A 26,992-nucleotide genomic window follows, 5' to 3' on the forward strand; every position below is an offset into this window, starting at 1 on the left:
GCGACTCTACGGCACATAACAACAACAACAACAACAACAACAACAACAACACGTGTAGGGGTGTGTGTGTATGTTTGTGTATATATCCCAAGATTATGTGAGCTAGGAAACGTCATATATCTCAACAGCATTACTGGAGTGCAGAGTAGAGACTAGGGTTTATAAATGCTTTTCAAAGCGTTAGGTACGGAGGAGTATTGGGCATCTTGTTTTCAAAGCCTCAAGCTTTTCTCAGAACTTAAGCCAAAATTGTCAGTGGCACAGAAGAGGGGAAAAAAGGAACCTTTTCTTGCTTCCAGTATCTCTGAGGTAGTAACTACTGCAATAAGGACGCGAACAGGGTCTCCCAAAGGAAGATTATTGTGAATTATGACCTACTGCCCTGGTCATCAGGCGTAAACCTCACATTTCCCTATTGCTTGGCAGCACCAAGACGTTTCAGTAGCAGTTCATCATAAACCCAACATTCTCCATCTTCATGAAATAACCTTGTCTCCACTGAATTTCATTCTCCTTCCTTTCTCTAGCTTCTGCTCTTTGCCTTTCTACATCAGTATCTCTGCTTTTTAGGTTTAAAGTGACATTCTTCCAAAGGCAGTGGGATTTATACTCATTCTGATCCTCCAATTTCCTCACTTTCTTATTGATTATAGGCAACTTCTTGGTATCTAGAAAGTCTGTATTTTCTCCTGTTGCGTATTTTGCATACGTTATATCATTCCCCACCCTTTCAATTGATCAAAATGACTTCTTGTCATTTGGAGCCAAAAATCTCAGCTGTAATTCTGTGCTTCCTGCCCCCATAGAAAGGTTTCTTCATGTGGAAGACAACAGTTACACTATAGGCTCTTCTGGAACAATTAATATTGCATTCTCCTCCTAGTTCCATCCAGGGTACTATGAGGCTAGATCTTCCATAACCATTGGGGAATGTGAGAATATAATGCTCATCACAGTCTAAGCACCAGACACACAGCCTTGCCGTGTTGTATACTCCAAGTGACATCCCAAGGAACTTTGACTTGGTCCATATATGAGCACTGAATTGTATTGTCTTATTAAAACACTCAGCATAAAAAGCTGAAATGGGTGGATGATGAGAAACTTGTTCAGCCACAAATGTTACACTGTTTTTAGAAACCAGGGGACAGGTCCTTCTGATACCAGCTCTGTGTTCTCGTCTGTGTCATTTGGTAATGTCCAGCGACACTGTAAGATCTCACCCAAAATAGGGTTATATGGCTTTTTGCCAACTGATCCCCTTCTTCCCGCATGAAAGGCTGAGAGGTACCACTTCACCACTTGAACCATTGATCCCTGGGATCTTTTTGGTCATTAATGCTCACAAACAGGTCCAGATGTTCAAAAAAGTCTGCATACATTTCTAAAAGAGATATTCTTTCAAGAATAAATGTAAGAAGGACTACCTTGGTAAGATCCATTCATTCCAAGCCTAACCTGGATAAGATATGCATGATAATGCTCTTATGCTCTTCCACTGACCCTGCTTCTCTTTCATCATCTCTATTATCATGGGACAGAAAAGATCTAAAAGAAAACAGTTAGCATCACTTGTTCCATTGGATATGGAAGAATTCAGTGATTCTTGGGTATCCGGTCATTTCAGACGATTTCCCGAGCTGCTGTGTGTCAAGACTGAGGCAGATCCAGAGGTGTCTATTAAGCGCTTTGGGGATGAGCCACTTTGATGGTATTCATCAACATCATCAAATTTGTCCTCACTTCTAGAATAAGAGAATTCTGGGACTGTGTCTGGAGATAAGTTGGCATGGCTTGGAGAAGAGAGACTGCTACTCAGTGGTGAATGCCCACTGCCTGTAGTATTTGGTGTTAGGAGTCTGATGATGTCCCAGAGTAGCTAATACAGGTCCAACTAGTAGGGATGATGGATGCTGCTGACTTACACAACTGAGCAGGTTCTGAAGGTAGAACAGGCTGGAAAGGCATTCTGCTGATCGCAGGTTCCTGGGGACTAGGCTGATATAGTCCATCCACAGGATTTATAGTACTTGTTATTCCATCTATGTGCTTCTCTGTAAATAGTCTGGTCTTTAGCAATTTGCAGCAATACAATGCAGTGTTTAATTTTTTCTATTTGTAGTCTCCTTGAGAGTTTAAATTTTCTTTCTCTGTTCATCATCCTTGCACTTTTGTAGTTTGTCTTCAAAAACCTTTAATTGTTCTATCAAGATTTGTAGGTAAGCATCAGCTTCAGTAAGTTTTTTTATCAATGTTTTGGACACTGGGAACAAAGCATTATGGGTCTTGGGTCAGCGTCACCCTCCCTTGATGTCTTAAGAGGATTTGTTTTCTTAATGTTAAAATATAACCCATACTGAATGCTGTAGCCTTTGATCTTCATCTGTAAGGCTTTAAACCCTCTTCCATTTCAGCAAGCAAAGTTGTGTCATATCATGTTGCAGGTTGTTACTGAATTTTCTAATTCTGATGCTGTGTCTGTTTTCATATAGACCATGGTATTGGTTTATTTGCTCAGTATACAGAATGAATAAGTATGGTGAAAAGATACAAGCATGGCATACAATCCTCCTGACTTTAAACATGCTGTAATTCCTTGTTCTCTTTGAAATGTTAACTCTTCATCTACATATGTCTCTTTTCAGCAAAATTATGTCCCTAAGTTTTCATTCTTTGCATTATATGTTACATGCTACACAAACACCTTTGGATTGACAAAAAAAAAACTCCATACTGAACATCTTTCTGGCATTTTGTGTCTTCAGTAAAGTTTATTTGATGTCAGCAATGATATTCTTTGTTCTAGATCCTCTTCTGAATCTGGCTTTAATTTGTAGCAGTTTCCTGTTGATATACCTCTACAATTGCTTTTGGATTTAACAACAACAAACCTTTGCTTGCACGTGGTATTAATGGCACTACTTTGGTAATCCCCAGGGATTATCTTTTTGTGAACTGGACATAAATGTGTATTTCTTCCGGTCAGTTGGCCAGGTAGCCATCTTCCAAATTTTCTGGGGCTATTGAGTGAGCATGTCAATCTGCTGAAACACCTCCATTAGCATTCAGTCAATGCATTGAGTCTTATTTTTCCCAATGCAGCCAGTGCAGCCTGGGCTTCTTCCTTTATTACTAGTGGTTTTTTGATCATATTTTACCAGCTGCTATGGTTGAATGTCAACTAATTCTTTTTTCTGTATAATGACTCTAGAATTCCTTCTGTCTTCTTTTTGTTTCCTGTGTTATTCAATATTTTTCATTGAAATCCTTCAATATTACAACTTGAGACTTGACTTTTTTCTTCAGCTCTTTCAGCATGAGATCTGTTGCGTGTTTTCTTCTCTTTTGATTTTGTAATTCCAATCTTGTACACATACCTTAGTCTTCTAAAGCTTCACTTTGATATATTCTGTTCAGTTCTTTTATAGTATGGTCTCTTCCATTTGCTTTAGCTCTTTTACATTTAAGAACAAGCTTCAGAGCCTCTTCTGACATCAATTTTGGTCTTTCCTTTCTTTCTTGTTTTTTAATGATCTTTTGCTTTCTTCAAATATGGTATCCTTTTTCTCCCCCTGTCGTGATGTCACCTCTTTCATTTCTTTTTTATAATTTCTTTTTAAATTTATTATTAATTTCAATGAAAATTTACAGAGACTCTGGATTTCCATTCACTCATTACTGCACTTTTCTCCCCTCCCAACCCTCCCCCCAGTACACTACCCTCTTGGAAAAGTAGAAGAAAAATTCTTTCATTGTTTTACAATCCCTCCCCTGAAGTCCACTCCACTATGCAGCCTTTGCTCTGGACTTAAGTTACGACAAATATACCTAATCACATATGCCTTTCAAACAGTTTTCTCTCTCATATGTTTCAATGCAGTATACATTATTGAACCCATCTTTCTCAGTCTCTCCCCAACCTCAAGGTGAGTCCTATTTTACAACAGTGGCACCATGCAGTATTTGTCCTTTTGTGACTGAGATACTTCACTCAGTATAATGTCCTCCAGGGTTACCCATTTTGAATAATATTGCATGAGTTTCTTGTTTTTCAATGCAGCGTAGTATTCCATTGTGTGAATATACCATAGCTTCTCTATCCATTTGTTTGCTGATGGGTACTTAGGTTGTTTCGAACTCCTTGCTATTGTGAATAAAGCTGCAATAAACATGGGTGTGCATATATCTGCTTGGGTGTCAGTTATGGTCTCTTTGGGGTATACTCCCAGGAGTGGGATTGCTGGGTCAAATGGTATCTCTATTTGCAACTTTTTGAGAAAGCGCCATACCATCTTCCACAGTGGTTGCACCATTTTACACTCCCACCAACAGTGAATAAGGGTTCCAATTTCTCCACAACCTACTTGTTGCTTGCTGTTCTGTTAAATTTTGCTATTCTGACTGGGGTGAGATGATATCTCATAGTTGTCAAATATCCTTGATGTCATACCACAACTCATCTGGTTTCAAGTCATTAGTGTTCAGTACATCAGATCCATTATTGAGATGGTCTCTAAATTCAGGTGTGATATAATCACAGTTGCACTTCAGCTCTCAGAGATCTGCTTTCATTTTCTTGCATATGACAACTGAAACTGTGCAGTTACCTTCTAACTTTGTTCTGACTGACAATATAGAGCTTCTTCTTCATCTTTCCACAGATGTAGATGATCTGAGTAATGCATATGCTATATACTGAGGTCCTTGTGCACAGCCATTACTTATTTATACTACTGAGAAATGCATCTGCAATGAATAAACTATTGGTCTTAGAAAATTCTATCATGCAATCAATGGTATTTTTCCTATTCTATCACCAAGGCCATATTTTCCAACTACTGGTCTTTCATTTTTGTTTCCAACTTTCGCATTTCAACCACCAGTAATTAGCTCAAAGAAACATCTCACCTATGGTTAGAAATGCACATGATTGGAACTCCAGGGATCTCCCAGATTCTTCATTTAAGGTCTCGGTCAACTGTGGCCACAATGTAGCACTTGTGCTGTAGGAGACAGAGACTGAGTGTACACACAGAGTTAATGGACTTCACTGACTGACCACTGCATATTTGGCATAATCACTACATGAACCTGAAGGAGAAAGGAAAATGGAAATTGCTGAGTATCTACTAGGGCTAAGACTGTGCATCGATTAACTATATAACAAGTTACAGACTGAATTTTGAGGACAAGAAGGAATAACAGTTAGTTACTTAAAAGCCGCAAACTATTTTCTATTTCAAGTAGAAAAGACTTAACCAACATATTTAGAGCAGATAATTGTATGGATTTCGGAATATGCACTGAGGCTATGGAGTGAAAGTGTCTTAGGTTGGTGGACACAACTGTCTGCTTCCACTGGATTTCAGGGCCTAGATTGTCTGGGGCCTCCTAGTGGTAGGGGTAGATTACCCCCCAGATCATAAAACTTGATTATGATCTCAAGGTCAAGTTTAAACTCACTTGACTCTGGCAACTCTAAAAGATTTAGCTGTGAGTTGGAGAATATGTTGTATTTTATTTTTGTTACTGTAACATACCTAAATCTTGAGCTTATAAAGAGTTTAAAAGCAGTATCAGCTATGCTGTGGGAATTCAGGGAAATTATTGCTCCATTTGAATGATTAAGTAGTTAAGGGGATGGTCACTATCTTTGGGACAGTAGTGGTTTGGTGGTAGTATTCTCCCATTCCATGTGGGCTCGACTTTCAACCAATGTACCTCATACACAGTCACTACGAATTTGCCTGATTTGTTCTGAGCTTCATCTCTCATACTTTGGGCATGTTGTCAGAAGGGGCCAGGCTTTGGAAAAAGACTTCCTGCCATAAAGGTAGAGAGTCAGACAAAGAGACGAAGACCTTCAAGAAGATGGGCTGACACAGTGACTTTAACAAGGATGGCATAGGACAGGGCCCAGTTCAGATCTGTTGTTCTTAAGGTCACTATGACTTGCAGTGAACTAGATGGCACCTAACAATAACAAACAACAATATATGCTGAACAGGTTTCTGCAGAACTTCCAGAATACAACAGACTAAGAAGAAAGGCCTAGTGCCTAAAATCAGTTACTGAAGAATCCTACAATCGCCACTGTCAGTTTGATCTCCAAATGACATGTGGGTAGCATCAAATAGTGTTTCATTCCATTATGCACAAGGTCACGATGAGTTGGAGGCCAGCTAAACAGTGGCTAACATCAGTCTTCAGCAAAGAGAGGCTTTAACAAGGGTAACCTGTAATAGACATTCTTATGGAGTTTGACAGGGAAGCCAGAGAGAATTTTAAAAACCCTATCTTAGAATACATGTAAGAAACAGCATCTTGGGAAACTCTCACATTTAATGCAAAAACACTTTTAGGATTAAGCATAGTGAGAGAGACATCACTGCTGCATACAGAGTAAATGGAACCTTGGTTTAGATTCACAAGAAGGTGGATTGTGATACACTGCTGGAATCTAAAACCCATGCTTTCTCCATTATGATAACAGAGCAAATTTTCAATCCATTTTCCCACATAAATGAGGCTATCTCCATATTTATGAAGAGATTCTTCAGATAAATGTACACTTAAAAACCCCCAATTCTATTCCTAAATATCTTACTGCTAATGAACACACAGAGATAGGCTCTCTCTCTTGCCTCAACACAGTGTAAGAATGTTAAAACAGATGCTATCTGGCGAGCTCTGGTGGCCTAGTGGCAAGAAGCTGCACTGCAATCTCGGAGGTGCACGGTTCGAATCCACCAGATGCTCTGCTGGAGAAGGAGGAACAATCTCCTCCTGTACCAGTCATGTCTGATTTGACGGTACACACACACACACACACACACACAAATAATGACATAAAATAAAATTTAAAAAAATCCAAACAAACAAAAAACCAAAAAAGAGATGCTACCTGCGTTAATCTCTGCACCAAGCAGTCATCTGCATAGGTTCCTTTGTGTGTGCATGGTAATCGTTCAAATCTTGGATCCTTGGCAATCCTGTAAGGATACAAAAGTAGATTAAAGAAAGCACTTAGGCAACTGATAGCTTTCTAAGTCGCAATGAGTGAAAGAAAAACAACCCAATGTTGAGAGGTTAAAATATCCTTGCCCTCCTGAAGCTTGTACTCTAATTGGGAAGACAACTTACAGAGAAGAGGATTAAAATGTGTCATTGGGGTGGGGGGAGAGGCAGGGAGGAAAATATGGAGCAATAAATAAACGGAAATCCACGTTCTCGATAAATTTTCATTAAAATCTCAATTAAAAAATTCTTAAAAAGAAAGCGTGTTATTGGACATTAGTGTGCCTGAGGGAATTTAATTTTCATGAAAGAATGAGTTATTGCATTCCATTTTACAGATGAAGAAGCAGACCCAGAAAATTAGAAGGCTGTCTTTTCTATAAAAGTATCAGAATAACAGATACTAGGATGTTCACAACAGTAATGGAAAGTTTGCAGTAACTTAAAGAGCTGCTCACAGGATTAAAGGTAAATATATTGTGGCTCATCTATTCTACATAACCAGGAGAGAGAAGAGAAAGAAGCAGAACATGTGGCAGAGCACATGTAAGTCCCAATGTGGAAAGCCCTATAGCACACTGCTGAATAAACCAAAGAAGACAGTCAACAACATATACTATGATTCAATTAAGAAAAGACTAGTTGCTCTGATTATCTTCCTCTAGATTATGCGTTCAGAGAAAGTTGGAAAAAATACATATATTCTAAGTCCTTTGTACTAGAGGGTAGCAATGAGTCAAAACGGAAGCAACAGTGAAGGGGAAGCAGTACACAATAAGGGAGTGATTCTCCCTCATTGTTGTTGAGGCAGAATGAACTCATAGCTGACACTTCCATGGGTTTTCAGAGGCACAAAACTTCATGGGAGAAGTGGCCCATCTACTTTCACAGAGGTGGATTCAAACCATCTGCCTTTGTGCTGGCAACACAACTTCCTACCAACTAGGTCACCAGAGTGATTAGATAGTGTAATTCATTAGTTACATTCATTAATGCTAATTAATGTTATAAAACAAAATGTCTACAAGTAATTGAACTTCAAAAACCCAGTATGATTTGTTAGTGAGTTCTTGTGGCCTAGTGGCAAGAAGCTGCCACGCAATCCCAGAGGTGAGCAGTTCAAACCCACCAGATGCTCTGCTGGAGGAGGACAATCTCCTCCTGTACAAGTCAGATACAATTTGACAGTACACACGCAAAAAAAACCCAAACAAACAAAAAAAGGAAGAAAAAAACCCCCAAACAACCAAAACCCAAAACCTCCAATAACCCAGTATGATTTGTAAACTTTCACTAAAAAGAAAAAAATAAAAATAAAAAAGGAGTGGGCATCAACTTTGTACGAAATAGTTTGGTAGCATTCAGGAAAGAGTGCCCATTACTGGCTGGGACAAGCAGAATTGCATGATGCAGAGGTGAGAATCTATTCCAGATGTCTGAGTCACCGAGGGACACATACAAAGCTGTTGTCTTAGAGTAAGCAGACATGCTAGCGAGGAAGACATACTAGAAGGAAGACAGATGGGCTGCTGAAAACTAGGTAGGAAATGGATTAGGACTTTGCTGTTTGGTTTCCCTTTGACTCCCGAAGTCACCACCTAAGCTCAGTGAGTTCTTTCCTAGAAACATCCCAGTATATATCTCTCCCATATTAAAAAAAGAAGTAAAGTGCCTGTGAACAATTGTTTGAAAAAAAAATATGACTTGTAAACTTTCACTCACATAGATTTTAAAAATTAAAAAAAAGAGAAAAAGAAAACCTCATAAACCCTGTACCACTCCAAGAACACCCTCTTTCGCCTTTAACCTCCTTCCATCTAACATATCATTTATCTGTGTCTCATTACAGTTACCCCTGGTGCCTTTAGATTCAGTTCTCTTATTCCTTCCTCACGTTCATGTAAAACAATCCACCATCTTGTCAAAGAAATAAAATAAATAAAAATGGAGCCCCTCTCCAATTCTCATCTGTTCCACCTCCCCACAATCACTACATAAACTATTTATAATTCCTTCACACACTTTAGTACATATGTACACACCTGTACAATGCATTATATTGCATATTTAAAAGCTTTAAATAAATGATATCTTCTCAGTATGCACTTTTACCTTTTTCAAAGTCACACTGTTTTTGAGAAAATTCCACAATTTATCCCTTCTCTTTAAAATGGAACTTTTGGCTGCTTCTAATTTTTTGCTATTACATAGATAAGAAGATTCCAAAACGGTCTCCAATAGACTGGAATTTCTCTGTCTGTTTTTAAAACTAGAACCTACCAAAGAAGACATTCAGATGGCCAACAAACACATGAAGAAATGTTCAAAATCCCTAGCTCTAAGAGAGATGCAAATCAAAACAACCATGAGATATCATCTCATCCCAGTCAGAATAGCAAAATTTAACAGAACAGCAAGCAACAAATGCTGGTGAGATTGTGGAGAAACTGGAACCCTAATTCACTGTTGGTGAGAGTGTAAAATGGTGCAACCACTGTGGAAGGTGGTATGGCGCTTTCTCAAAAAGTTGTAACTAGAGATACCATTTGACCCAGCAATTCCACTCCTGGGAATATATCCCAAAGAGACCATAATTAACATCCAAGCAGATACATGCACACCCATGTTTATCGCGGCTCTTGTTCACAATGGCAAGGAGTTGGAAACAACCCAGGTGCCCGTCAACAAACGAATGGATAGAGAAGCTGTGGCATATTCACATAATGGAATACTACGCTGCATTGAAAAACAAGGAACTCATGCAATATTATTCAAAATGGGTGAGCCTGGAGGACATTATGCTGAGTGAAATATCTCAGTCACAAAAGGACAAATATTGCATGGTGCCACTGCTGTAAAATGGGACTGATATCAGGGTTGGGTAAGACTGAGAAAAACTGGATAAATTGTATATACTGCACTGAAACAGATGAGGGAGTGAGTAATTAAAAAAGCAATGTATGATAGGGCATTATGGTTATCACAAGATTCTACATTTAAGGTTGCATAGTGGAATGTACTTGGGCGGTGGGAGGGGTGCGGGGGGATTGCATACAAGGGAAGGAGTGTTTCTTTTACTTTTCTTTAATTTTTTTTTTTTTTACTTTTCAAACAGAAAAGTGAACTGGGAGGGGAGGGGTGGGCAGGGAGGAAAATGCAAAAATGAATGAATGGAAATTTAAAAAGTTTCTTTTACTTTTAAAAGAGAGGAGCAAACTGGGGACTGGGGGGAGGGGGGGAGGGCTGGGTGGGGAGAGAAGTGAAACAATGAATGAATGGAAATGCAAAATCTCTGTAAATGTTCATTATTTAAAAAAATTCATTGTAAAAAAAATATTTGATGCAGAAGGGATTTGACTTTTTAAAAAAAACCTTAAAAAATAAAGACAATTTCTCAGGAAAACAAACAAAACCCTAGAACCTACAGTACACAATACTCATGTATATAGAGATTGATCTATACAAATACACTATATAAATACGTTCTCTGTGAGAAAGATGGGTGATATATCAGCCTCTGAAGACCTGCTTGAATGTCAGCTATGAGTGGGTTCTAACTTGAGAGCCCCCAATGACACCTCCCATATCTATAAATATATAAAACTGAAAAAAGACTTTGTGAAACAGTTTCAAGTTTCTACCAATATACAGAGATATTTTATTTTATTGTACTAAAACAAAACAAAACCCCATAAAAAATGTACTGACTGGCACCCATTAAATTGACTTCCCAATCTACAGAATACAATCTTCAAGATAAAATACTGTAAAAATATGTATGACTTTGATTTTATCAGATGCTGCCAAATTCCTCTCCAAAGTAACAGTCCAATTTAGATCCTGAGCCGCTGATTTTGAGAATTCTTACTACTTCACAGCCTCATCTTTCTTGGCACTGTCAAGACGACTTGGAAAAACTGCCAATCTGATGTGTATGAACTATTTCTTTGTAGATTTAAGGTCTGTCTTACAAATTTGTAGAACTATCTTATAATTTTAAAATAAAAATCCTTTGTTGATGATAGGTGCTATTAGTGTCCTCTCAGTTTGTGACCTGTCTAAATGATTAAAGCTCTTTAGTTTGGTTTGGAATTAAAAAAAAAAAAAAATCCTGCCTGCCCCCAAACCAGTAATATACTCTCTATACTTTCTACTAAGTGTTTAGATCCTTACGTCACTGTTGTTGTTGTTGTGTGCTGTAGCTGACTCTCCAATAGATTTTTAGAGAGAGTAAATCACACGGGAGCAGACTCTCTATCCTTTTCCCATGAAGCAGCTGGTGGATTCAAATCGCCTGCGTTTGGGATAGCAGTGCAGCTTCTTAATACTATCTAGACCACAAGAGCTCCCTGTTACATCACTAGGAATTGATTTTAGTATAATTTTATTTCTTTCCACAGAACTAAACAATTTAACAGTTTATTACTTTCCCAATGATCTAAACACCCTGATATATTAGGTGCATAGTTTTCTTTTGCTTCAAAAAGTAGCTTTAATAGGTTATTGAAATTTGGTGCTCTGGTGGCCTAGTGGCAAGAAGCTGCCCTACAATCCCCAAAGGTGTGTGCTTTAAATCCACCACATGTTCCGCTGGAGAAGGAGGGGCAATCTCTTCCTGTACAAGTTGGATCCTATTCGATGCTAGTCACAAAAAATATAATAAAAATGTAAAAAAAGAAAAATATACTGAAATTCACAAATTGCAAATGCACATACAGTCTGATGACACATTCCTATGCCTATGTAACTACCATAATTATTAAATATACAACATTTACATGACCATATTCATTAAAAGCACCATGAATTTTAACAAAAAGTCTTTTTTAAATTTTGTTTTATTGAAATAGTCTTTAAAGTATTCAGAATGTGATAAGATCATGGTAACATACAAGTTATCCAAAACTAAGCTTGAATTTGGTCATTAGTAATTAATGCAGCATGTTTTAAGGTGACAAATCCACTTTAATTAATATTAGAGAAAATATCTTTCAAATACCAAAGTCTGAATAACTGGTGTTTGTCAACTCTTCTTTTACATAAAAATTGAATTTTTAAAAAAATGTATTTCATCTATTCAACTTTATTCAACACAAACAAGTACAAAAATCTTTTTCCCTGAGACAACCAAGTGCTTAATGTGGACTTCAAAAAGAACACTAACATATACTCAAAGAGTCAAGATTTAACAATTAACAAATTTTCCTCAAGGATATCATACCTTTACCTTTTTTAAAAAAACCTGTCAGAGACTGACAGTAAAGAATTTCAAATATTAACTTTCTTATTATATCAACTTCTGATGTATTTGTCCCAGTTTCTCGATTTCAACCATTACACAGTCAGTTATACAAGGAAAACCTGCCCAAAAATGCATGTTAGTAGCAGAACTTGTAAAGCATATTTTACTCTCTCTGAATTATATTGTTTGGAACCTTTAAAGGACCCAAGAGACTTCTGGAAGGATAGATGAATAACCATGCTGAAATTCACTGAAGTGAGCAATAAGAACCAGGAGAAGAAAGGCCTGTTTACACAGAAACTGGAGAACTGTCTAAAACTCACATCACAGATTTCAAACCCTACTTGTCATAAACAAAGGCCGTCAGAGAGCCAACTGGCACCCAATCCAGAGCAGAACACAGACCTAAAATGTTAACTAAGATCGTTCAGAAGAGCCCTTAGAACAAATAACCCTGAATTTGGAGGAGTGTGAAGGGAGGAAACACTCCATTTGTGAGTCTCCATTTTCACATTCTGGTTTTGAATCAAGATACTCAAAAGGAATCAGGCTTGCACAGATGGAGGGAGAGATGGGACAGACTGGGGTTACTAGTATTTGAAGACAGCTGTCTCTGCAGGATAATGAACCTGACTCCGGGGTAGGGGATGCATCAGATAGAGCAGAAAAACCATTTGGTTTCCATATCCAAACTTTTTAAGTCCCCTCAACTTAACTATGACTCATAGCAACACTATAAACAATGGTCTGAAACTTCTTCCTATCCTGTGCCATCCTCATCACGTCTGACATCCCTGAGCTCCCAATTACAGTCACTGTGTCAATCCATCTCGTTGAGAGCCTTCTCCTCCTCTGCTGACCCTCTACCTTTCTAAGAGTAATGCCCTTTTCCAAGGATTGTTGTTATGTGCCATCGAGTCACCTGAAACATAGTGACCCTATGTACAACAGCCCTAAACCCTGCTCTGTCCTGTGCCAGTCTCAGTGTCTCTGGCATACCCATCCCGATTACCCCAGTTACTGAATCAATATACCTCATAGACAGTCTTCCTCTCCCACACTGTCCCCCCACTCTCCCAAGCATGACAGCTTTCTCCAAGGACTGGTCCCTCCTTGCAACATGTCCAAAATATGTCAGATGAAGCTGCAGAATCCTTGCCTCCAAAGAGCAGTCTGCTTTAACCCTTTCTAGGAAAAACCTTTTTTTTTTAAGTCTAACTTACTTTGGACATGTAGTGAGGAGAGACCGGTCCTTGGACATCATGCTTGGGAGGGTGGAGGGACGGCGCAGGAGAGGAAGGCCCTCTATGAGGTGGATTGATTCAGTGACTGGGATAATTGGGATGGGAGTGTCAGAGACAGTGCGATTGGCACAGGACAGAGCGGAGTTTAGGACTGTTGTACATAGGGTCGCTATGAGTCGCAGGCGACTCGACGGCACATAACAACAACAACAGCAACAGGAAAAACCTGTTTGTTTTCTTAGCAGTCCATGGTATATTCAATACTTTTCTCCAACAACACAGATAAAAGGCATCAATTCACCAGATATCCTCTCTAGTCATTGTCCACATCTCCGACGCATAGCAAGTGATTGCAAAGACCATGGCCTGTATCAGGCACGCCTTAATCTCTGGAGTGACACCACTGCTCTTCAATACATCAGAGAAGTCCCTAACATGAGACTTTCCCATTGTAATGTGTTTTTGAACTTCCTGGCTGCTGGTGCCAAGAGTGTTGACTGGAGCCAAGCAAACCAAAGCTGTTAACAATCTCAATCTCTTTGTCATCCATCCTGATGCTTCCATCCTGATGCTTCCCAGTGGTGAGAATTTTTGTTTTCTTGATAATTGAGCTTCAATCCATATTGAAGGCTGCAATCCTTGACCCTCTGCAGCAAGCTTTTCAGGTTTTCCTCAGTTTCAGCAAGCAGGGTTGTGCCATCTGCATAATGCAGACTGTTGATGAATCTTCCTCCAATCCTGATGCCACACTTCTCCTCATAGAGCCTAGCCTCCGGATAATCTGTTCTGCATATAGGTTGAAAAGGTATGGAGAAAGGACACATCCCTAGCTTACTCCATTCCCAATTTTGTACCATGCAGTGCTTCCCTGCTTTGTTCTGAGGACTGTCTCCTGGTCCAAGTATAGGCTTCGCATTAGCACAATCAAGTGTTCTGGGATTCCCATTCTTCTCAGAGTCAGCCACAGTTTGTTGTGATCCACACAGTTAAATGCCTTTGCCTAATCAATGAAACACAGACATTTCTCTGGTACTCCGTGCTTTCAGCCAAGATCCATGTAACATTAGCTATAATATCCCTAGTACCATGACTCCTTCTAAATTCAGCCTGCACTTCTGACAGCTCTCTGCTGATGAGCTGTTCCAGTCATTTTTGGATAATCTTCAGTAGAATCTTGCTTGCATGTGCTATCAATGATATTGTTTGATCATTTCCACACTGATGGATCTCCTTTCTTTGGAAGGGAAACAAATATAAATATCTTCCAGTCAGTTGGCCAAGTGGTTGTCTTCCAGTTTTCTTGACACAACTTGGTGAGCACATCTAGGGCAGCATCTGACCCTCCTAAAAACAAACCCACAGTACTTGAGATGAAGTTTCACTACCCTTGCTTCCAGGGAGCACTCTCACTGCCCTTTGCCCAGATATATTTGTTTCCATGGGATATTCAGTACTCTTTTTCAACACCACAACTCAAAGGTATTGATTTCTTCTTCTGACATTCCTAATCACTAGCAAACTTCCAGATGCACAGCAAGTCACTGAAAAGACCATGGTCTGGATCAGGTATACTTTAGTTTTTAAAGTGACATCATTGCTTCTCAGCACTGTGGAGAGGTCCTGACAGCAGACTTTCCTAATGCAAAACGTGTTTTGATTTCCTAACTGCTGGTGCCAAGGTTGTTGATAGCGGATACAAGCCAGATAAAATAACTGACAGTTTTTATCTCATCTCTATCTGTCATGCTGTTTCCTATTGGCCTGGTGGTGAAACTTTTTGTTTTCTTGATGCTGAGATGTAACCCAAATTGAAGGCTGCCATCTTTTTTTTCCCCAATTAATTTTGTGTGTGTATACCGTCAAATCAGATCTGACTGGTACAGGAGACTGCTCCTCTTTCTCCAGCAATATATCTGGTGAATTGGAACTGCATACCTCTGGGACTGCAATGCTGCTTCTTGCCATTAGGCCACCGAAGCTCCCTATGGCTACCATCTTTTATCTTCTGAAGTAAGCATTGCAAATCCTTAGGCAAATAAGGTGTATAATCTGCATAATGAAGGTTATTGATGAGTCTTCCTCCCATCCTGATGCCACCAAACTATTTTTTCATTCCGATTTGCTTCTTGATTTGATATAGACTGAATAGGTATGAAGAAAAGATACAGCCTTGACACAAATCTTTCCTGATTTTAAACCATGCAGTGTTCTCTCGCTTTGTTTGCACAATAGCTTCTTGGTCTAGGTTTTACATGAGCATCATTAAGTGTTCTGGAATTTGCAGTCATCTTTTTTTTCTTTTTTTACTTTTTAGTTCTCACGTTTACTCACTCATTAATAGACTGTATATCTATGGAAAGCAACAATACACAATAGAAATTACCTTTGCCCTTGAGTTACAGTGCTTAAGAATTGAATCCAATTTTCTATATAATTAAATTCTTCTACCCCCCATTAAAAAATTTCTATTATTCTGATTTATTTACAAACTGTGAATACATTGTTTTTACAAAAGATCCTTCTGATTTCCTTCACCCCACACGGAATTCCCATTCTTCTGAATTCAAACTTGGGGTTCAGATAAAGCTCCAGGCAGAGCAGAGGTTAGACATCAATGTATTGCTAGTCAAGTTCTAAATTTGTGCCCAAGTAAATTGGCAAGTGTAAATCACCCATTCTACTTCTATAGATTCACACAGACCTTTATTTTACAAAGTTTAAAATGTAAATTATAGAAACAATGAGAGTAACTGAAAGAATAAGGTATAGGAGAGTAAATCTACAAAGGTAAAGTTTGAGTCAAATCTGTCAGGCCTTAAAATTGGGCTCTTAACTACTTGGCTACATTTTAGTTCCTAGAAGAGCATAAAATAATCTGTGAATATCAAGAAACGCAGTCTCACTCTTAATTAAAGGAAGAAAAACTGAAACAGGATTTCACTTCTATTAAGATTGGCAGACTAAACAGATAAAAAGACTCAGTACTGTGGTAGGAGGTATTCTCGTATATAGTGTAACTAATTGACGGCAATTTTGCATTATCTACTAAATTGGAAAACTGTACATAACCTTTGATATTGTAAATTGTGTCCTAAATAAATACTTATCCGATTGCATAGAGATATACTATATTTACAAAGATATTCATCACAGACTTGTTTATAATAGTAAAAAGCTAGAAATAATACAAAAACGTCCAAAATGAGACTGGGTCAAGAAACCATCAATTTACAAAAATGAAGTAGTATTTAACTTTAAAAACGAGTGAGAACTATTAATATACACTGGCATGAAAAATGGTTAAATGTGGTAAATTCATACAATAGAAAATTACTCGGCCAAAAAACCCCCACAAAACAAAACCAACCAAATGTCAAAGACATGCTATAATACAGTTGAAGCTTAAAATCATGTCAAGTCCAAGAAGTCAGTCACAATGGACCACACACTGTATGACTCTATTTATACAAAATGTTAAAAACTGGCAAATCTGCACATGCAGAAAAGAGCTGCATGGCTAACTAGGATGGGGGTGTCCTGGGTTTGCTGTGGGTGAATGCTTTGTTTTAAACATAAAAGATTAAAGATGGAGAGGTTTGCAACCATAAACCCTGCGGGGCACTTCTTCTCTGTGTGACAGAGTTGTTATGAATTCTGGGTTTTAATATTAAGGTACAAGACTTTTTTCACGTGATTTTAGTACATGTTTTAAAATTGATTGTGCTGACAAAGACACAGTTTGTGAATATGTTATAAAACCAAAGCAACTGGTACTGAGTTGATCCCATCCCACAGCCATCATCCATTTGGTTTTTGAGACTGTGCATCATTAGAGGGAGAACAGTCTCCTCTTTTAGAGGCCAGTGGATGCGAACTGTTGACTTTTCAATGACATACTATACCGTTCAGGTGCCTTGTAAACACAATAAAAAGCAATAAACAGAACACTTTTAATAGTGTCTATGAAATATATATATATATATATTTTGTGTGTGTGTGTGTGTGTGTGTGTGTGTATCCTCAAATGGGATCTGACTGGTACAGGAGGAGATTGACCCTCCTTCCCCGGCAGAGCATCTGGTGGATTTGAACCATGCGCCTCTGGGATTGCAGTTTTTAATTAATTTTAATGAACGTTTACATAGACTTTGGATTTCCATTCATTCATTTTTGTACTTTTCTCCTTGACCACCCCTCCCACTCCCAAGTTCTTCTCTTTGAAAAATAAAAGAAAGATGCGTTCATTTTTATACAATCCCTCCCACCAAGTCCACTTCACTACACAGCCTTCATTCTGGACTTCCGTCATGACAATAATACCTAATTATATATTCCCTTTAAACAGTTCTCACTGTCCTGTTTCAATGCAGTATACATTTTTTATCCCCCCTTTTCTAAGTCTCCTCCTCATCCCCAATGTCAGTCCCATTTTACAACAGTGGCATTTGTCCCTCTGTAACTGACACACTTCAATCAGCATAATGTCCTCCAGGGTCATCCATTTTTAATAATATCTCATGAGTTCCTTGTTTTTTAATGCAGCATAGTATTCCATTGTGTGAATACACCAGAGCTTCTCTATCCATTCATTTGTTGATGAGCACTTGAGTTGTTTCCAACTCTGTTATTGTGAATAGAGCAGGAATAAACATGGGTGAGCATATATCTGCTTGGGAGGTGGTTATAGTTTCTTTAGGGTATATTCCCAGTAGTGGCATTGCTGTGTCAAATGGTATTCCTAATTGCAACTTTTTGAGAAAGTGCTATACAGCCTTCCATAGTGATTGTACCATTTTACACCCTCACAGTGAATAAGGGTTCCAGTTTCTCCACAACCTGGTCAGCATTTATTGTTTGCTGTTCTGTTAAATTTTGCTATTCTTACTGCAGTGAGATCTCGTAGGTATTTTGATTTTCATCTCTCCTAGAGTTGGGATTTTGAACATTTCATCATGTGTGTGTTTGCCATCTGAATGTCTTCTTTGGTGAAGTGTCTGTTCATATCCTCTGCCCATTTTTCAATTGGGTTGTTTATCTTGTTGTTGTGGAGTATTTTATAAATACTAGATCTAAGTCCCTTATCTGGCATGTCATTACTAAATATTTCTTCCCAGTCTTTGGCTTCTCTTTTTACCCTGTTGGAGAAGTTTTTGGATGTGCATAGGGATTTGATTCTTAGAAGGTCCCATTTCTCTATTTATTTTTTTAAAAAAATTTATTATATTTTGCATGTGTACCGTCAAATCTGATCTGACCGGTACATGGGATTGGCCCTCCTTCTCCAGAAGAGTATCTGGTGGATTCAAACTGCATACCTCTGGGATTGCAGTGCAGCTTCTTGCCACTAGGCCACCAGAGCTCCCTCCCATTCATCTATTTTATCCTCTCCTGGTTGTAGATTTTTCAGGATGCTTGGAAGACTGTTTATGTTGCAGATTAGAACTTCTAGAGTTCTTCCAAGATTTTCTTTAACGACATTTATAGTCCTTGGTTTTAGTCCTAGGTCAATGAGGCACTTTAGTTGGTTTTTCTGTATGGAGTGAGGTACAGATCTTGCTTGAGATTTTTGCAGATAGTTTTCCAATTTTGCCAACATCATTTGTTAAAAAGGCTGTAGTTTCCCCACTTAATTGATTTAATCTCCTTGTCAAAAATCAGTTGACCAGAAGTAGAGGGGCTGATTTCTGGATTCTCAGTTCTATTCCATTGATCTATGTGTCTGTTATTGTACTAGTACCATGCTGTCTTCACCACCACCACCATCACCACCACCACAGCAGTGTAGTAGGATTTTAAATCAGGGCGTGAGATGCCTCCTACCTTGTTTCTCTTTTTAAGGAGTGCTTTGCTTACTATGAATTATATCTTAAAGCTACTAAGTGAAAAGTATGAAGAAAGCAGTTATATATAGTCGTTCTCTTTTATAAAATAACCCCCATGCCACATAGTCTGCATATAAATTTTAAATATTTTTCTTTCTGAGGAAGTACTCTAAAAAACTCGGACTTCATAGGCTATTTTTTAAACAAGCATATTAATATTTTTGTATGGAAGAAAGTTAAGTTTAAATTAAAATGCTGGGAAGAAAATGTAAAATAGAGGTGAAGTAATGGAGTCAAGGAGCAATATGCAACCTGCTTGAGAAGAGCAGTCTTGGGGCCACGTGGCAGTGAAGCAAGAAAAGGCAAGGGAGTGGAGCTACAAAGACCACTATACAGAAAGGAAATTAATAGGCTGCCAATGGAAGGAAAGGCTGAACAAGCAAACAAGAAAGCTGACAGGAATCCAGCTACCTTCATGTGTGGACTATCAGGCAGAAATGGAAGTGATCAGGAAGCTAACAAAATGTGGCTTACATTCCACAAAATTAGTCAGCAGCCATAAAGAAAAGTCAAGTCTGACACTGTTACAACATGACTGACCCCTGGAAACATGTTGAATGAATGTTGATCACAGTCTGTAAGGGTAAATATTACGTACTAGCACCGATGTAAAATACAGAGAATAAGCCAGTACATAAAGACTGAAGTGTATTAGTGGGTACCAGCCTGGGCAGAAGGGAAGGGGAAAGGAAGACACAGTGCTTAGGGACAGTGAGCTGTCACTGGTGATGGCCAAATTTAGAAACAGTAGTAATGGTTCAACATGATGAACACCACATAACTGAACCATACATGCATGCAATGTTGAGTTAGTAAATGAAAACATAACAAACACGTGAATAGATTCCAAGTAGTTTAATCTCTTTAGGTACTAAATTTGAATTACAGTTGAATGTTTTTCAGTTTTTCTCTTAAGGTATCATGCTACATAGAAGACTGTAAAAAGCTGCACTCCAATACAGGATTTTTATTATTTCTGAAAGTATTTTATGTACCAAGCAATAAAACAAAATACAGAAAAGCATGTATGGGGGGGGAAAGCGTCTTGAATATTCTCCAACCTATTAATTGTGTCAAGATGTGTTGCAATCTTTCCACCTTTACAAGCATGTTTTTTTTCCAAGGATTGGCTTCTCCTAACAATATGCCCAAAGTACATGAGATAGAGTTCACCACTTGGGCCTTTAATGAGCACTCTGGCTGCACTTTTCCTCAAGCCTTATTTGTTGATTCTTTTGGCAGTCCCTGGGATATTCAATACTGTTCTCCAACACAACTCAAAGGCATCAATTTTTCTGTCAATCTTAGTCACTGTCCAGCCTTCTGATGCACAGTAAATAAAGACTATGGCTTGAATCAGGTGCAGCTTAGGTTTTTGGGTTTTTTATTTTATTATTTTTTACGTGTGCACCGTCAAATCAGATCTGACTGGTACAGGAGGAGATTGCCCCTCCTTCTCCAGCAGAGCATCTAGTGGATTTGAACTGCATACCTCTGGGATTGCAGAGCAGCTTCTTGCCACTAGGTCACCAGAGCTTAGTTTTTAAAGTGACATCCTTGCTCTTAAATACTTTGAAGAGGTCTTTAACAGCAGATTTCTCTAATGCAATATGCCTTTTGATTTTTTTTTTTGTACTAAATTACTTAGTTGTTTTCTTCTTTTTATTTTTGTGTGAGTGTACCGTCAAATCAGATCTGACTGGTACAGGAGGAGATTGTCCCTCCTTCCCCGGCAGAGCATCTGGTGGATCTGAACCGTGTGCCTCCGGGATTGTAGTTGCAGCTCCTTGCCACTAGGCCACCAGAGCTCCCCTTCTAAATTACTTAGTTGTAAATCACATAATCTTGTTTCTTAGTCTTTATATGAGCACAAGTTAGACAGTTGTGAATACCACCTCTTCATTACCTTACATAATTTGGAAAATTTTCCAAGTTTGTGACACATTATTGCACTTAAAAATTCAATATGCAGAGTCCAGAATTAAGGTTGCATAGTGGACTGTACTCAGGGTGGTGGAGGGGGGGATTGTATACCAATGAAGAAATTTTTCTTTTACTTTTTAAAGAGAGGAGTGAACTGGCAAGGGAGGGTGGGCAGGGAGAAAAGTGCAACAATGAATAAATGGAAATCCAAAATCTCTGTAAATGTTCATTAAAATTAAAGAAAAACAGAAAAAATTAAATATGTTATGAAAGAAAAATACATTTATAATAACAACATTCAAAGAAGTTAAAATTTTTCCATATATAGAAGTTTTCTTTCTTGGGACTCATGTAGTAAAAAAGATTAAAGAATTTAAACAAATGTGAATGTCACTGAGAAGAACAAGAGTAAAGTGCTCAAGATAATGTGAGGTGAAGTGTCACCATCTTTGTCTCTAAGGAACACCTTGGTTGCACTTTTTCTAAAATATATTTATTTGTTCTCTTGGCAGTCATGGGATATTCAGTTCTCTTCTCCAATACCACAACTCAAAGGCATCAACTGTTCTGCTGTCATCCTTGGCTACTGTTCAATTTTCATATGCATAATAATTAAAAAGACTATGGCTTGAATCAGATACATCTTGGTATTTAAACTGTCATCACTGCTCCTTACCACCTTGGAGAGATGATCTACCCAATATAAGTATCTTTCACTTCTTGACTTCTGGTGCAAAAGGTGTTGACTGGGGATCCAAGCAAGCTGAAATTGTTGGCAACTTCAATCTTTTCTCTATCATGATGTTGCCTACTGGCCTAATTTTTGTCTTTCTGATGTTGAGATGTAATCTGTATTGAATATTAGTCTTTAACCTTCTACAAGTATTTCAAGTCCTTTTTGCTTACAGCAAGCGAGATTGTGTCATATGTATAATGTATGCTGAGGAGTCTTGCTCCAATCTTAATGCCACATTTATAAAGTCCACCCTCTTGAATGATTTGCTCAACATACAGACTGAATAGATTTGAAGAAAAGATACAGCCCTGATGTACAGCTTTCTTGATTTTAAACCATCCAATGTTCCCTTGCTTTGTTCAGACAACACCTTCTTAGTCTATGTGCACGTTTCACATGAACACAATTAAGTGTACTGGGAATTCCATTCTTCTCAATAAGCCATACTTTGCTATGATTCACACAGTCAAATACCTTTATATGGTCAATAAAACAAAAATAGACAGGCTTCTGGTATTTTCTTCTTTCAGCTAACATCCAAATGATATCACCGCTGATATCTTTAGTGCTACAGCCTCTTTTAAGTCTAGTTTGAATTTCTGGCAGCTCTTTTTTGTTGTACTATTCAGGCTGTATTTGTATACTCTTCAGCAAAATTTTACTTGCTGTTTGATAATTTCCATATTCTGTCACCTTTTTTGGAAATAGGAACTATCAAGTCAAGGATCAAAATCCACTGAAAGTGGAGCTCTGGTGGCCTAGTGGCAAGCAGCTGTGCTGCAATCCCGAAGGCACACAGTTCTAATCCATCAGATGTTCCACTAGAAAAGGGCAATCTTCCTGTCCAGTTGGATCTGACTGGACAGTACACAATAAGAAAGAAAAAACACCCCAACAAACAAACTCCACTGAAAGTAGTGTACAAATAGGTTAACATTTATCTTTTGCATAAGGAGTTTTTGATTGTCTCTTATAAAAGGCTCACAGGTATTTACACTTATATTATGTAACATCTTTCCTAAATGTTACATGGTAAATTTATTACTAAAAAATTGAGAACCTATAACCAAGCTCTTGAAAAAGGGTCCCTTTCCCAAACTGTCACTGGTTTAATAGAAACTGGAAGAATATCTGAAGCTGAAGCCCTCTGTACAAAGGATTGTTCATAGAGTCACTATGAGTCATATTCACATCTATGGCACTTAACAACAACAATCTGAAATAAGTTCAGGACAGAATTTAAAAAGTAACCCAGATCAGCCAGCTGTTATCTTACTTTTGAGACAAGTTCAGTGTATACCATTCCCGGATTCACGAAAACCCCTCCCAGATGCTGTTCTTGAAGAGCTGCAAAAAGCAGTCATGTCGAACTCAACCTCCATGACAGCTTGGCAGTGGGTGGCACATGTGTATCACTCCCAAGGAATGATGGGTGCTGCAGAGATGTGTTACAGAAAGAGTCTACAGGTGGCATCCCAACAGGGCAATTGGAGTGGGAAGCTCTCAAGTCTCTTGAGACTAGCCCTGCTTGCGTTAGAAGTCTGCATGGCTAATATTTCCAATGATCACTGGCCCTCTTTGGTTCAGGAAGGTACAGCTGAGGCCTTGAAGGTTTGCTTCTGTCAGCTAGCTGTTCTTGTTCAAGCTTTGTTACAATTTAACTGCAAAATGGGAGCAAGAGAGACACGGTGACTTTTGGAGAGAGTGGCTTATCAGCCCAGGTACCCCAAGTCTATTGTATCCACTACTCAATGGTACCTACTCAGTCAGACACCTATATGCCAAAGATGACTATGAACTCAGTGATGTATTGGTAAACAATGCCAAAACTTACAGATACAAGAGCAGTGGAATCAAAAGTTGTCGTCACAGTAACAATGGACTATTTAATAGGAAGCAAGCAAAGAGAAAGCTTTAAGAAAGAATGAAGTAATGAATCACGACTTTCCCCAAAGCAACATTTTCTTTAATCTGTAGTTTGAAGTGTCGACTTCATTTAATAAGCTGAAATTCTTAAACTAGTAATGTAAATTTCTATTAGCTTTTAATAATAATCTGTTTAATCTGAAAAATTTGATTTCCAAATGTTGATAAGACTATCATTCCCTTAGTTCCTTGAAAATTATTTATAAAATATTGTCTTTTGCATCTTCCATGACCATTAAAATAAGCAAACCCTTAAAATAAAGCCTTAATAGCATTTCCTAAATAACATGCAAAAGCAGATTGGCACAATATAGAATTTTCATTTGTTAAGACGTAAACAAAACAAAAAATAAATTCTTGCTATGAATACATTTCAGTAGACCAACTCTTTGTCAAAGTCCAAATTTTATGGCCTATTTTATTAGTATTTAATCATAAATTCTATTGAAGAACTATAATATTAATAAATCTTAGACTGCTAAAAAAAATTGAGAACACCACAATGAAGAGCAGTCCTCATTAAAATCTTCATTCTTTCCTCAAGCAGGAGAAGTTGTTTGGGTACTCATTTCAATAAGGAATGTCAGTCCACTTTTTTTGCCTTCTTGTTAAATTTCTAGGATTGTAAGATAGAGACATTTGGGAGTTTTCTTACTCTTTCAAAAATCTTTGAATATTAAGCGCTGGAGATGTAAGATAAAGGTAGTATCTGATTTCACCTATCAACAATGATGGCATTCTTTTCTAGTAAACATCTGGGCAAGTACAAAAATCTAATTTTGCATATCTCACACACCTTTTGTGAGTTCTAATTATGAAATGGTAGAAAAGAAAGTAACAACCATGAAATAAAGTGAGCACTTAAGTTTCAATCTCATCCCCTTTCCTAACATAACCATTCAGCTGAGTGACATATCCAGCTTCTATTCCATGACATATAAACCCTAAAGTAGTGTTAAAAGTAAAATACAATAGTTTTAATTACTTATCCCCTCGTGACTCCCGTCTCTCTGACAGTCTTTTATTATTATTGTGTGTGTGTGTGTGTGTGTGTGTGTGTACTATCAAATCAGATCTGACTGATACAGGAGGAGATTGCCCCTCCTCCAGCAGAGCATCTGGTGGATTTGAACCACGTGCCTCTGGGACTGCCTCTCTGAAAGTCTTAAAAGCCAATCTCTGTAAACACAGTCTCATCTCTGAGACTGAACATTCGCTTCATGGTGGCATACTTTCGCGTTTTCTTTTGCTTCCTTTAAAACAGAAATCATAATTAATGAACGATCTTGAGTTTCTTCTTTTTCCTTTTCATTCTGCCCTTCCATCAATTACCCTGCCCCTCCTGCCCTCCCAGTTCCAACGTGACTTCTTCCCACCGTAAAAAGCATTCACAGGCACTGTTGCTCCTTAAAATGAATATATACGAGGGAAACGTGGAGGGTATTCAGGTAAAGGCTAACTTCCCTTTAATCTGCATCTAAAAAGTATTCTCAGTCTCCTTTTCCATACACCCCTCTCACCATGCTCACACCGGACTCCCAGTCTTTCTTCCGCGAGCAAGGCTGGCGCGGCACTTTGACGTCACCGGATGCAGCTTCCGGCAAAGGAGAACCCGGAAGCGGAAGTCACACTGGGAAATTGGGAAAGCTTCTCTCCGGTTCTAGACCGGTGTGAAGAACCACCGCTACGCTGGTGTTCCTGGGGCCATTGAGGGTCAGTTTTTTTTTGCTTGGTGTTGGCTCCACTTCCGAGGATGGTAGAGCTGCAGCTTCGCCTGCACACTTCAAATACTTGATCGGGTAACGTTTCTCTTCCTCACTTGTCCAGCCCAGGAGACTTGTACCTGAGTTCCAAAAGGAGGGCAAGGCTTGTGGGGTCGAAATCCTCGGTTGTCCAATAGTTTTGAATAACACCTGTTTCTCTCCCCGCTGAGGTAGGGTGTTACGCGTCTGCTGTCCAGTCCAGAAGCTCTAGTTTATACTTGGTTCTTCTAATTGGCGTGCTGCTGTGTGCAGCCCGGCTCACTATTCTCCTGGAGTTAGTGGTGTATTTGTCTAGGTGACAAGCGGGATGGAACAGTGCTTGAAGGCATTTATTAGACTATTGCCGGAATATTAGGAGCTTAAGCTTGCAAATATTGCAGGCTGCCAAACTGGTAAAATAGGGCTTTTGTGATACCTTGGCATGTCTTCCGTAAGGAAAAAGGGAAAGAAAAAAAAAAAGTATTCCTATGGTTCAGAACCGTTTGGGGATCATACCTTCAACGTTTGTGGAAAGCCAGGACAACTCTTTTTCAGACTGGGCGCATACAGACTGTGTTATGTTATGAAAGTTGTGAATTCTGAAGCCCATCTGTGAAACCTTCTAGGTGAGCCTTCAACACTATACTTAATATACGTTTCCTCATTTACCGGTGACAGTAACTAAGTACTCTCATTTCACATAAGGAAGACTGAGACTCAAATTTTATTCAGGGATCTCTTTGTGACCTGTTTGATTACAAAGCCTGCATGTAATCTGTTACCCTTTGGACTACAAATTAGATACCATGTTAAAGAAAAAAAAGTGATTGACCATTCTTGCATAACTCTTTCTATGAAACAGTCTTGTGATCAGCATGAACTTTGGAGCCAGACTTGTTACTGGTGGTGTTAGCAGCTGTTTTTAATCTTATGCGCATAGAATAGAACTTTTCCGTAGGGTTTTCAAAACTGACCTTTCACAAGTATATCCCCAGGCCTTTTCTTCCAGTATGCCTTTTACCGAGTCCAGTGCTTAGCCATTTTGCTACCCAGGGGATCTATAGGGCCAAATTATTATGGGGTGGATATTCCTGCCTTCCTTTTGACTACTAGCTGTATAGTGTTGGTGAAGGGTACTGAATATGCCATGCCCTGCTAAAACAAATTTGTTTTAGAAATGAGACTGTACCCTTTGCAGCCGAGTACTCTGTACAGCCAAGGATGGTGAAACTTCATCTGATATATACTGGGCATTTTGTTGGGAAAGACTAGTCCTTAGA

The 26,992-nt window shown here is 38.6% G+C and overlaps 3 pseudogenes; 1 reads left to right on the plus strand and 2 right to left on the minus strand.

Annotated features, from left to right (window-relative positions):
• Positions 1-12,394, minus strand: part of LOC102872663 — a 16,469-nt pseudogene extending 4,075 nt beyond the window's left edge.
• On the minus strand, positions 413-2,268 carry LOC102856417 (annotated as a pseudogene).
• Positions 12,395-18,153: 5,759 nt separating the features above from the next.
• LOC102873070 lies at positions 18,154-23,962 on the plus strand (annotated as a pseudogene).
• Positions 23,963-26,992: the final 3,030 nt, after the last annotated feature.

Source organism: Elephantulus edwardii, unplaced genomic scaffold (assembly GCF_000299155.1).
Source record: "Elephantulus edwardii isolate Elephantulus edwardi_28Jun2011 unplaced genomic scaffold, EleEdw1.0 scaffold00037, whole genome shotgun sequence".
NCBI lineage: Eukaryota > Metazoa > Chordata > Mammalia > Macroscelidea > Macroscelididae > Elephantulus > Elephantulus edwardii.